At 42.7% G+C, this 13,579-nt stretch overlaps 1 pseudogene across 1 annotated transcript; it reads right to left on the reverse strand.

The window, feature by feature from the left end:
• Positions 1–2,423: 2,423 nt before the first annotated feature.
• On the reverse strand, positions 2,424–7,206 carry LOC144703592 (elongation factor 2-like; annotated as a pseudogene). The gene is made up of 3 exons (XR_013581564.1): positions 5,412–7,206; positions 5,230–5,317; positions 2,424–5,052 (listed from the first exon to the last, which is right to left on the reverse strand). The product of XR_013581564.1 is annotated as an elongation factor 2-like (transcript).
• Between the last annotated feature and the right edge of the window lie 6,373 nt (positions 7,207–13,579).

The following is a 13,579-nucleotide window of genomic DNA, read 5'->3' on the forward strand; positions in this document are numbered from 1 at the left end:
CTGCAGTCAAAAAAGCCATCCCGTCCAATAATCCCGGTACGAAAATTCGTCCTGTCCAGCCCTCCTGGGACGAATTTTCGTCCCAAAATTCGTCCCGGAGGAAAAATACATTATATATTAATAATAAATTATAATATATTATAAATTGTCCTCGCCAGGCCACGTGTCAACAACGCAACCGTCGTATGTGAATCCGACGGTTTCCCGCCAGATTCGTCCGTCCGTCGTCCGGGGACCTCCTGACGGACGATCTTTTCATCCCAGAGGACGAAAACCGTCCCGTCCAGCGGTCCCCCGGACGAATTTTCGTCCCAGAAATCGTCCTTGCCCCCGGAGGGGATGATTTTTTCGTCCGGGGACGAAAAAACCGTCCCGTCCGCGTCCCAGCACTATAGCTAAGAGAGAAGAGTCCGAAGGCACTTTGGGTGATGCTGTCGACAGAAGAGTCCGCGGGGACCATGGTGATGGGTCAGCGTACGCAAACAAGTGAGCGACAACAGGTTGGGTCGGCCGGTCGTGGGTTGCTCAAGTGATGCGGTGAATCACTGCCGCCAAGGGCCCACGTTGACCCGTGCGGTGAAACTTTCGCGAACGGGGAGACGATGCGGGGCCTTCAGTCTGCAACGGCGGGCCAACCGCGGTTGGCATCACTCTGAGCCACCACAGTATCCCGGTGAAGCCGCTTGGTGTGCGTGGAGGGGGTCCTAGGAGTGTCCCGATGATGCATCTAACAAGGCGCACGACTCGTGCATGCATAGCTCGTGGGCGACCGGACGGACGGTGCAACGCATGATGGCGGCGATTGGCGGGTCGAGGGACTGACGAGGGCGGCCGGCGGCAGCTGAGCTAGCAGTGGCATTCAGCAGCGGTGCCCAGGGTTGGTGGCTGCGATGGGAGAGGGTTCAATCCTCTCCTCCCTCTTCTTTTGCTTCTCCTCGTTTCGCCTTTTCTCTCTTTTCGGTGAAACCAGATACTGAACTAAATACTTCAAAGATAATACATGGTCTGAAAATTCTAGGACTCCATCTTGCCCCCATATATAGGGGCAGGGGAGCCCTTAGTAAGGGCAGGGGAGACCTTAGTAAGGGGGAGATCTTATACATATGACCCCCCTTAATTCAAAAAAAATAACATAGAACACAAACACAAAACGATGGATACAAACACGAACACAACATGATGGATACGAACACAATGAAAACAAACACAAGAACACAAAAAAAATGAAGAATAAATGAGCATGTGTCGATGAAAATCAAAACCTTCCGATGCACGGACGTGCTTTCACTCGAGGTATTGAACCGGGTTGTTTTCACCTTCACCTTGGCGTATCGGTTAGGGTGGATATGAATGGGCGAACTGTCGACTAGGATGATGGTGGCTCCGAAGACGTCTCCAATGGAGTGGGCTGGGCACTCCATCACCCCCCCCATGCTCGCCACCGCCCCTTGTCCTCCCCCCTCTGCCCTGCCGCTGGTATTAGTTATTTTCATCCCGTTCTTATTCTCTTCTTCTTTTGTTATTTTAGTGTTCTCTTCTTTTACTATTCCTTTTTGTTTTCTCCTCTTCCTTGTTGTATTCCTCTTTTACTTTTTCTTCTTTTCTGATCTTCATTACTTCTTTTCTTCCTTTATTCATCTTTTTCTTCTAATTTTCATCTTCCTTTCTTCTTATCTTCACTTCTGGTCTTCTTTATTCTTCTCTTCTCTTCTTATGTTCATCCTTTTGTTCTCTACTCTCTTATCTTCATCTTTTGTTCTTCTTTTTCTCTTTTTTCTTCTTCGTTTTTTTCATTTTGTTATCTTCTTATTTTTTCTTCTATTCTCCTTCTTTTATTTTCTTATTTCCATCTTTCTCCCTTTTCTTATTTTCTTACTTCTGGTCTTCTTTATTCTTCTTCTGTTATTCATCTTATTTTCGTTGTCATTTTCCTTTATTTTTGTTGTTTTCTACTTCTTTTTTTTCTTCTTCTTTTATACTAGAATAATCCTTTTTTTCATGTTCTAGTTGGTTTTGTTTTGGTAATCTTATTTATTATTATGTAGGTTAATACTCTTGCACAATATCATCTTGATTAGTTTTTCTATTATTTTCTCTTTATGTTCCAAGTCCAATCAGCTTTGGATTCGTGGATTTGGGTGAAGACCATGTACTGGACGATTTAGAGATAATGGATGACTCCCCGACTTTGGTAAGGTTTAGGTACATGCCAAAGAACCGGACCAGACTGGGACAGTCAAACCCTAGTTATAAGTTCATATAGCTTAATCACAATGCACCGTCATCCCCCATGTCCTGACCCCTAGGATATCCGTCACGATGACCGGTCTCAGGTGGGTATTCGATATCCATCCAATGTCCAATTTGGGGTATCTGATATGTCTTCATTTCATGTGGATATCAGATGTTGCATGGATTTTGGAAGGGAAAACACCACTGTTAGATAGAATAAGACGAGCAGAAAAACACAAGTGAAGGCCATTAGACTACTTCAAACAAAGTAGTCCCCCATCACAGAAGCAAACGGATATGAGCAGAGTTCTCGAGCAAACGTAGTAAAAGAGATCACGAGCAAGAAAATAACGAAGAGGAGACGAAAAGGGAAGGGAGCTCACGCATAGAGCTCGTCCTCGTACTCGGAGAGTGGGGTGATCTGCTCCTCCAGACCCTTGCGCTTGCGTATGTCGGCGACGACGGTGGCGGCCTTAGACCCCTCGTCCAGGGGGTCTGATTTCCACACTTGCCAATGGTCGAAGCCGCACAGAGCGAAAGCTTGGCCGGAGGAGGCGTCAAGGATGAACTCCGGGAGCCCGAAGGAATTGTTCACGGCGACGAAGGCCCTGAGGATCATGAGCCGCGTGCCCGGGAGATACTCATCAACGATCGCATGTCCCCCCGCGTGGTTTAGCACGTCGTAGATGCCGCCGAGGCACTTCTCCGGCGTACGGATTTCGACGAGGTAGAAGGGCTCCAGCAGGCGAGGCGTGGCCGTGAGCGGGGAGGCGTACATCGCGCGGCGGACGGCGGGGATGATCTGGTCGGCGCCGCGGTGGATGGCGTCGGGGTAGAGCACCACGCTGCAGAGCTCGAAGCAGATGCCGCGCATGTTCTCTCCGGCGATGGCGCCCTCCTTGGACGCCGACTGGAATTCGGCCACCACTGAGTCCTTGATTTCGTCCAGGTACTGGACGCCCTTACACATGTCGACGAGCACGTTGGGGCCGTCGGTCCCCGGGCCAAAGCACCAGATCTTCTTGGCCAGGTCCTTGTCCCAGCCGAACTCCTCCGCCAGGATCTTGGAGCTGACCTCGGGGCCGACTCTCGGCCCGATCCGGCCCTCCTCGATGGCCTCCGCCAGCCCCTTCTCCATGGGTCGCGCCCGCATGTACAGCCGGTTGTGCTTGTTCGGGGACTGGCTCATCACCAACCTGGAAGACTCCTCTAGCACCGTCTCTCTGTAGGACACCTTGGTGATCGAGACCATAATCTCGGCGCCGCCCATGAAATTCTCGCGCAAGTCTTTGAGGCAGAGATCCAGGTGCGACTCGCTGACGCCGGCGACGACGTGCTGACCCGACTCCTCCCGGGTGCACACCACCATCGGGTCTGACTGGGCCAGCCGCTTCAGGCCCTCCACCAGCTTGGGCAGGTCGGACTTGATCTTGCAGATCACCGCCACACGGACCACAGGCGAGGCAGAGAACTTCATGGTTCGGATTGGGTGGGCGTCCGTCTCAGTCTCGTTGGTCAGCGTGGCGTTGTTGGTGATGAACTGGTCCAGACCCCCCAAGGCCACGATGTTCCCGCAGGGCACGTCTTCCACGGACTCCTGCTTCTTGCCCATCCAGATGACCGTCCTCTGCACGCTCTTCACGTACAGGTCCTTCTTCTGCCCCGGCACGCTGTTGGATCCCATGATTCTAACCTTCATGCCCGTGGACACCCTTCCGGCGAAGACACGACCGAAGGCGAAGAACCGACCCTTGTCGGAGGCGGGAATCATCTTCGAGACGTAGAGCATCAGCGGGCCGTTGGGGTCACAGTTCCTGATGGCATTGGCGTAGAATCACGGGCCTTCGTACAGGTTCTCCACACGGTACTTCTGGGCCTGGGCCGGGGAAGGAAGGTGGAAGATCATCATCTCCAGAAGTGCTTTGCCGGCGGGCAGCCACGTCTGCATGACACGCTTCATCAGCGCCTCGCCCGTCAGCTCCTTCTCCTCCGGCTTCAATGTCACGTCGAACCTCTCGAGGTTGGACCACAGCTCGTCCTTCTTGTTTGCCATGCAGATGGCAATGATCTGCTTGATGGGCTCGTAGCAGAATCGGACGAATCCCCTCTTGCAAGTCTCAGAGCCCGTGTTCTTAGTGGTCCACTTCCTGGTCTCGGGGTCGAAGTAGTTCTCTCCCCAAAGCTTCGCCATCATCTTGCTCTCATCGACGCCGAACTTGGCGGCGTACATCTTGGCGAAGTTGGTCAGCGTGAAGGCCCATCCGTGCGAACCGGAAGAGAAGGCGACGGTTCCCTTCTCCGGGTGCACTCGCACGTCTCCAAGAAGGTCGCCCTCGTAAGTGGCTATACTGACGTTGACTTTCTCAATGGTGCTCATCAAATTCTGGTAAACATTTTCGCCTGGGTCTTCAAACTCCACGACGCATTGGTCCATATCGTTGACGACCAGAACGGGCTTGATATTCTCTGCCAGAGCCTGTAGTAGCGCCGATTCAGTATGGTTGGTCATTCCTCCGTGAAAGTCCACCACCAGGAGTGCTCCATCGGTAATACGCAGCGCGACTGTGGCCTCGGGTGAGGAGTTAACGAGTCCGGGAGACTCGACGAAGTTGATCAAATACTCGTTGCCGCATCTTTCTCCCTTAAAGTTCTTCAAAGATTCATCGTCCATTTCATAGTAGAGAGATATTCCAGTGGACTTGGTTTCCCCCCGCTCAGCTTCGTCCTGGCTGGAGGCAGTCATACTCACGTCCCCGACAACTTCCTGGTGGGCACCAGTACCCGCGGCCGCCACAAGGGAATCAATGAGAGTAGGCTTGCCTGAGGCCAAAAGAACCATAAGTAGAGTGTCAATTTACAGTTTGTTACAATGCTCGTCGAACCGAAATAGAATTCAATTTCCTTTAGAATGAGTGTATTTTATCAAACAAAAACTATCAACAGAACCTAAAGGGGAATAATAAATCAACGAAAGTAATCGTATTAGAGAAGCAGTACCGTGGTCGACATAGGCATTCACGTATATATTCCTGATATTGTGTTTCCTGTCCATGATCTTGCAAAGCTCTTCTGCCGTAAACTTCACCTGGAAGCGCAAGATACAAGATGGAGAGCGTGTTAAGGTTCAATATTTTTCACGGCCCGCAGTTAAATCAAAAACCCCTAGATATTCTTCTTACCATTTTTGCTAGCTTGGATGATCGCTCTCCCTATAAATCTTCAAGAAACCTTGTGCTCCCTGCGAGAAAAGATGAACTGTTATGTTCGCGCTGTTGGAGTGTGTCAAACCCCTGTCCCGGTATTACAACAGCTATGTTGTACTACCCCATTGAGGGGTTTACTCGGCACATGCAAAAGTTATATTGGCGATCCTACAAAACATGACCGTCCTATTTTCTAGAAACGTGGCTAATTTGGAGGATTCTGCCTCTTTGCAAAGATCGTGGCTAATGTGTAGGACTGTGCATATTTTCTGGGAACGTTCCGATTTTTCGTCGGGGGTCACTATGGTCATGGTTTGTGCTTTTTTTAAAGGCCATGGTTCTCTATCTCTCTCTTTCTCTATTTATCTATGTATCTATCTATCTATCTATCTCCCTCTCTCTATCTATTAAACTTTATATCTATCTCTATCTATCAATCTATCTCTCCTTATCTCTATCTCTCCTTGTATTTCTATCTCTCTCTATCTATCTCTATCTCTCCTTCGATCTACCTCTCTATCTCTATCTTTCTATCTCTCCTTCCATCAATCTCTCTATCTCTATCTTTATATCTCTATCTCTATCTCCCCTTCTATCTCTCGGTCTATCTCTCTCTATATCTATCTCTATCTCTCTCTTTCCCTTCCATTCTTCTCTCTCTTTCTCTCTGCCTCTCTTTCCCTTTCTTTCTGTTGCTCTCTTTCTCTCTGCCTCTCTTTCCCTTTCTTTCTGTCTCTCTCTTTCTCTCTGCCTCTCTTTCCCTTTCTTTCTGTCTCTCTCTCCCCGTTCTGCCTCTCTTTCCCTTTCTTTCTGTCTCTCTCTCCCCGTTCTGCCTCTCTCTCCCCTCTCTATCTCCCTCCCTTTCTCTCTCTCTTTTTCTTTCTCTGTCTCTCTCCCTCTCTTTCTCTTTCTTTTTCTGTCTGCCTCTCTCTCTCTCTCTCTCTCTCTCTCTCCCTCTCTCTCTTCCTTTCTCTCTCTCTCTCTCTCCCTCTCCCTCTCTCTCTTCCTCTCTCTCTCTCTCTCTCTCTCTCTCTCTCTCTCTCTCTCTCACTCACTCACTCACTCACCGTCAAGGGACTCTTCAAATCAGATCGATTTGAAGAATGGACCCTGACGGTCAGGACGTGGCGACGACACTGAGGACGACGTCTCCTGCGAGTGTTGACGTCCAAATACGCTTCGGCGAATGTTCATACCCAACACTCAGCCAGAACGTGAAACAGAACATACTAAGGAAGTTATGCTGCGCGTTCTACCAAAAAAAGTATGTCTATGATGAGCTGCTAAATAAATATAAGCCAATGCACTATCCAAATGGATGCGATGAGGACAAAATGAAAGAACTACGGGCATGAGAAATTGAAGCTTAGTAGCGAATCGAAGCCGCAGCTTACAGTATGAACACAAATCTGACGGACGGCTGATAGAAAATCAAGCGCTCCGCCGAATTCCATTACAGTTTGTTTAAAAGTAACAGGAATCATCCGGAAAAATGAGCGAAACCTCGAAAAATTCAAAAGCAATTCTGTTATTTCAAAAGAAAAACAAGAACTCTCAAAAAGCCCATGCGATAAACAACACGGACAACGAGATCTGGATTACCAGCGTCTAATAGAGAGGAATCAGAAGATCAGAAACCGATTGTAATGTGTATGAAGCGGGGTAAAAAAAATCTAGAGAATGAGAGCAATACACCAGCAAAACCTGCAAAAAAATCAAGCAACAGAACAGGACTGTAACGAAACGGATAAGAAGATCCCGGGCGGTACGATGCACACCTCACCTTGCAGAAAACGGTGGCTACAGAACAGCTACACGTTTCCAACAGGGGGATCCCGACTCTTAAATTTATACCATTGATAGACCGTTCGTATACCTCGCGGAACATCATAAGCTCTCGAGTTTACATAACATTGGATCAACTAGCGGCTTTCCGTAGCCTGCGGTAACACGATAAGGGGACTTCATACGGTTCACTGTAGCTTGCCTTGGGCCAGCCGACTCATCCAGAGGATGACTTAATTGGCAGGACAATTTGTAGGTTGGGCTTTTGACCAATTAAATATTCTTTTATCCGCCGAATAAGTGCGGAGAGTACATACCGTGGAGATCCATTGAAATAAAATAGTGTCATTTTGAGTCAAACTACACGTTTTAAAATCCAAAATTCCGATTGTTTTAGTCACGTGTTTCTGGATAAGATAAATAAATAAGTGAACTTCCGTTCGCCTATTTACGAATGTTATTTTATTCAAATCGAGAGATGAAATGAAAACACAAACCGGATGTAATACGTGTGAAACCGAGGAAGCATATAACAGGTTTGATTCAACAATTAGCTAAAATCATTTTTTATTGTCATGTCATTGGTGCATGCGTTTGTCGTATTAATGGTCCGTATAATATAGAACCATTGATTTATTGCGAGTTTTGAATTCCAAAGGGCATCAATTATTTCACATGAATTTAGACCTTTCCTTAAATCTCCTCAGAAAATCATTTTCTTGGGAGACATGTGAGAGAGCTCTGTTAAGATGGCAAATCATGATTTAGGGTTAAACAGGTCATTGAGGAATTATGGTTTATGCTTTAATTCGTTCATAATTTTTCTCAGTATAGTATTAAGGGACATAGAGCCATGCAAGTAAATTGATACTTATATATATGTTTCTGATATTTAAAATATTTATAAATATATCTGATTTTTCAGAAACAAACTTTGAAACTTCAAACAATAACATCACAAATATTTAATATTACAAATTTTGGGATTTTTATTGTTTGAATTAGATTCCAATTAAATACAGAAAATAATGAATTATTCCTCTCGCACGTTCGGCCAGTAGCTAGGCGACAACTGGCATCTTTATTAAGTGTCTGGCAAAGGAATTGTGTGGATGGGAACTGTCAGTTGAGAGCACATGTATTACACATGGATAACACATGGGGTAGGGGCCATTATGGCTCTGGTTGCCACTATGACTAGAGCATAGTTAATGGCTGCATATTTGTCTCTCTAAAAGATTCAAAAAAATCTATCATTTATGGAGTGCTCTATGGAGTGGTTCTCCAGAATCCCTTACTTTAGACATCAAGCGGATATTTTCCTACTTCTCATGTAGGGTTACAATGTGGACCACTTATTAACTGGTACGCTTACTAAGAAAACCTTACATGTGACCCTTATAAGGGTATATATGCAAATAGAAGAAATGAAGGGTATGATAATGAAAACATGTTCATCCATTCTTGTCTGGGCTGCACACACATCCATATAGTGGTTGGTACAACCATTTGGACGGTCTATGGAGGAGCCAATGGTGCATCTGTTTTTCCAAATGAGGACTCTTTCACGTTGTCAAAATTATGTCCAATTCAGAAAGTCCACTTTGGGAACTATGACATCTAGTGACCATGTGGCAAAATTTGGCAAAAGTATTCTCCACTTGGCACGCTACCATCACCAACAACCAACACACAATTTCATGCCAAGTGGAGAATACTTTTACCAAGTCCCACCGTCTTGTTTATCATTTGATCACATTATAATGGAATCAGTGTGAATAAGATGGATTAACAGTTACTGCAACACTGATAGGAACATCTCGATTTGGGAGTTTTTTCAGTCGGGAGATTTCATCTGCGACCCTCCACATCACAGCGCCTAGGCCGCGGACCTGACTTTATTTTCCACGATAAATTTCTCATCTGAGTTTAAGCCACGGTCATTTAATTCTCAATCGGTCATTGAAGGGAGATCCTATATTGCCGTTACCATAGAAGGCCCCATCCTTCTTGAACATCATCCTAGTCGTCGCTCGTCACATTTGGAAGTCTTGATGACTGTGGATTTCTGACTCGACTCTCAAAACCTTCAATTTTGATATTTTAATCGACAGGGAAACATGAGTAATTGCCGTCTTCGGTATCATTTTATCCAGCCGGACATATTTCCTACCCGCTGGTCGATCTTGCCAAATCTCTTCTATGCCAGTTGGATATCCATACAATGTTACTTTCGGTTTTGATTTGGTGTTGTTTTTCTTTTAAATGGCTGGGAAAGCACCCTAGGAAGGGTCTATCATTACTGCAACTCGTTTTAATGGAGAAAAATATTCCATGTGAAGTTCCAAGATGAAGCCCCTATTTAGAAGTCAAGATTTATGGGATATTGTTGAAAATGGTTTTATACCAGATAAAACAAAGAAAACTGAATTTAGAGATTTGAATAGAAAAGATGCAAAGAACTTGTTTATTATTCAAGAATCTGTTACTGAAAAAGTCTTTACAAAGATTTCAGAGGCAACTACAGCACATGATGCTTGGTATATTTTGAAGAAAGATTTTCATGGAGGTGATAAAGTAGCAATGGTAAAATTACAAACATTGAGAAGAGAGTTTGAATCTATATCTATGAAGGTTGAAGAATATGTCCAAGACTATTTTACTAGAGTTTTATTAATTGTGAATCAAATGAGCAGATACATAGAAGATATTTTAGAGAGAAAAATAGTGGAGAAGATCCTACGATGTTTGCCCACTAAGTTTGATTATGTTGTTACTGCAATTGAAGAATCAAAAGATTTTGATACATATACTCATGATGATTTGATGAGCTCTTTGATTGCTCATGAAGATAGAATGAACAGGTCAAAGGAAAAATAAATTGAAGAAGCATTTAAGGCAAATAATGATTTGTCTAAAAAAGAAGATCAGGCTATGTTGTCACGCTCAAGTCAATTTCACAGAGGAAGAGGTAGAGGAAGATCGACAAGAGGAGGTAGACAACACAATCATCAAGGAGACTATTTTAATCAAACAAGAGGATTTGGAGCAGGATATGAAACAAGTTTTAGAGGCAGAGGTTTAAGCCGAGGAAGAGGTCAAGGTCGAGGAAGATATCAATGGAATAGAAGAGACGATAATGCAAATCTAGAAGGAAGACGAATATTTCAGTGCAATTATTGCAAGAGATATGGGCATCTTGAAGCATACTGCTATTCAAAACAAAATAACCACGCCAATTATGTGGAAGCTGAAGAGCATGACGCATTTATGTCTAATATTACATCTTATTCTGATTTGAAAAATCTATGGTTTCTTGACTCAGGTTGCAGAAATCATATGGTTTTCAACAAAAATATGTTTGTTGAATTTGATAAGACACCAAGAGGAGAAGTTAAAGTGGGTGATGGAAAGAAAGTAAAGATTGAAGGAAAAGGAACAATTGAAGTTCAGACTTTAGGAGGAAAGAAGAGACTGAAAGATGTATATTTAGTTCCAAATTTTCATCATAACTTATTGAGTTTGGGACAACTGATGGAGAAAGGTATGAAATTTCATTTTGAGCATAATACATGTATTGTTAAGAACCAGAGGAAGGAGAAGCCAGTCATGTATATTAACAGCATTGGTAAGAGGATGTTCCCTGTGAAATTAGAAGAGTTTCTCAATCATGCAATGATTTCAGAAAAGATGAATAATACATGGTTATAGCATAAAAGTTTTGGTCATTTGAATTCCAAAGCATTAAATTTTTTAAGTCGAAAGCTTGTAAATGGCTTACCGTTTATTTCTGAAGAAAATGATATTTGTGAGGTTTGCATTTATGTCAAGTAGAAGAAGAGAAATTTTTCAAATGAACATCGATGGAGAGGAAGAGCACCCTTGGAATTAGTTCATGCAGATGTATGTGGTCCTATGAAAACCTCATCTTTGAGTGGAAGTAAGTATTTCCTACTATTTGTTGATGATTACTCAAGAATGTGCTGGGTTTATTTTTTGAAAGAGAAATCAGAGGTATTTCATAAATTTATTGAATTCAAAGCAATGGCTGAAAATATGTGTGGACATACTTTGAAAATTCTACGTACATATAGAGGAGGAGAATTTCTTTCAAAGCTATTTGAGGATTATTGCAGAAAAGTTGGAATTCGTAGACAATTGACTGTAAGAAAAACTCCTCAGCAGAATGGAGTTGCTGAGAGTAAGAACAGGAAACTTGTTGAAGCTGCTAGGAGCATGACGCATGAAAAAAATTTGCCTACTGAATTTTGGGCTGAAGTTGTTGTTGTTGCAGCTTATATTCAAAACATTTCTCCTACTAAAGCCGTGAATGATATGACACCTTTTGAAACCTGGTATGAGAAGAAACCAGTTGTTGGTCATTTAAGAGTACTTGGATGCATTACTTATGCTTTAATTGATGAAAGTGAATGTGGGAAGTTGGACAAGAAAAGTGAGAATTGCATTTTTGTTGGATATAGTAATGAAAGCAAAGGTTACAGATTATATAATCCTTTAACAATAAAGGTGATTATTAGAAGAGATGTTATTTTTGATGAGGAAAGCTTTTGGGATTGGAGTGAAAATCCTACATATCAAGAAGGAGAAAGGAATTCAGAAATACAAAGAATGAAATGGAGAAAGTATGGTTCTATCCTTGATTCAGATAGAAATTCTGAATCACGAGTGATTGATGATGAATCCCCATCACCACAAAGAAAGACAAAGTCGGTAAAAGAATTATATGAGACAAGTATTTTTTCACTTTTGTCACATGATGAACCAGTAAGCTTTGAAGAAGCTAAAAGCAAGGAAGAGTGGAAGAATGCAATGGAAGATGAAGTTAAGTGTATCGAGAAAAATGACACAAGGGAGCTTGTGGATTTTACATCTTCAATTAAACCTATTGGAGTAAAATGGGTTTACAAAATCAAGCATGCAACAGATGGGAGTATACAGAGGTATAAGGCAATGTTATTAGCCAAAGGTTATGCATAAAATTATGTAATTGACTATTTTGAAACATTTTCACCTGTTGCAAGACTTGAAACAATAAGAATTTTGTTTGCCATTGCAGCTCAAAAGGCATGGAAGGTATATCAGATTGATGTTAAATCTGTTTTCTTGGATGATATTTTCAATGAAGAAGTTTATGTCATGCAACCTGAAGGATTTGTGGTTAAAGGAAAAGAGGACAAAGTTTACAAGTTGAAGAAAGCTTTATATGGTTTAAAACAAGCACCAAGAGCATGGTATGGAAGGTTACATCATTTTTTGATAAAGTATGGTTTTCAAAGAAGTGAAAATGAACATACCTTATATATCAAGAGGAGCAAAGGTGATATTATGATCATGAGTATTTATGTTGATGACATGATTTATATGGGATCGTCTAATTCTCTTATTCAAGAATTCAAGAACCTAATGATGTCTGAATTTGAGATGACTGATCTTGGTTTACTTCATCATTTTCTTGGTCTTCAAATATTTTAAGATGAAAAGGGAATATTTATCTCTCAAGAAAGGTATGTGTCAGTAATGTTAAAAAATTTTAATATGATATCATGCAAGTCATGTACTACTCCTATGAATTCAAGTGAAAAGTTGACTTTGAATGATGGTATGACTTTGGTCGATGAGCAATTTTACAGAAGCATGTTAGGGATTTTAATGTATTTGACAAATACAAGACCAGATATTATGCTATCTGTGAGTTTGGTGTCAAGATTTTTGAGTTATCCTTCTACCCATTATTTTGGAGCAGTGAAAAGAACTATGATATATATATGTGGAACCAAAGAGTATGGATTACTATATGATCTATCATCTAATCTTCAGTTGAGAGGATATGTGGATAGTGATTGGGCAGGAGATAGAGATGAAACAAAGAGTACGGGTGGATATGTTTTTCTCATCGGCTCAAGAGCTGTTTCATGGAGTTCAAAGAAGCAAGAGACAGTGGCATTATCTTCTTTTGAAGCTGAGTATGTAGCTGCAGCAAGTGCAAGTCAACATGGAAGATGGCTCAAAATGATTTTGAAGGATCTTGGTGTAGATCAAGAAAAATATTTTATTTTTTCATGTGATAACATGTCCAATCTTTTATTTTGCTATGGCCAAGAATCCAGTATTTCATGGAAGAACCAAGCATATAGAGATAAAGCATCATTATATTAGAGAACAAGTCAATGCCGGAGCAATTATTAAGAAACATTGTTCATCTCTTGATCAAGTTGCAGATGGATTTACCAAGGCTTTGGCTCAAGGAGGATTTGAGTAATTTAGAGATCATGTAGGAGTCAACCAGTCAACATTAAGGAGGATATGTTAGTATTGTTGACTTTTCTAAAGACTTTTAT

Source organism: Wolffia australiana, chromosome 5 (genome assembly GCF_029677425.1).
Source record: "Wolffia australiana isolate 7733 chromosome 5, ASM2967742v1".
Classification (NCBI taxonomy): domain Eukaryota; kingdom Viridiplantae; phylum Streptophyta; class Magnoliopsida; order Alismatales; family Araceae; genus Wolffia; species Wolffia australiana.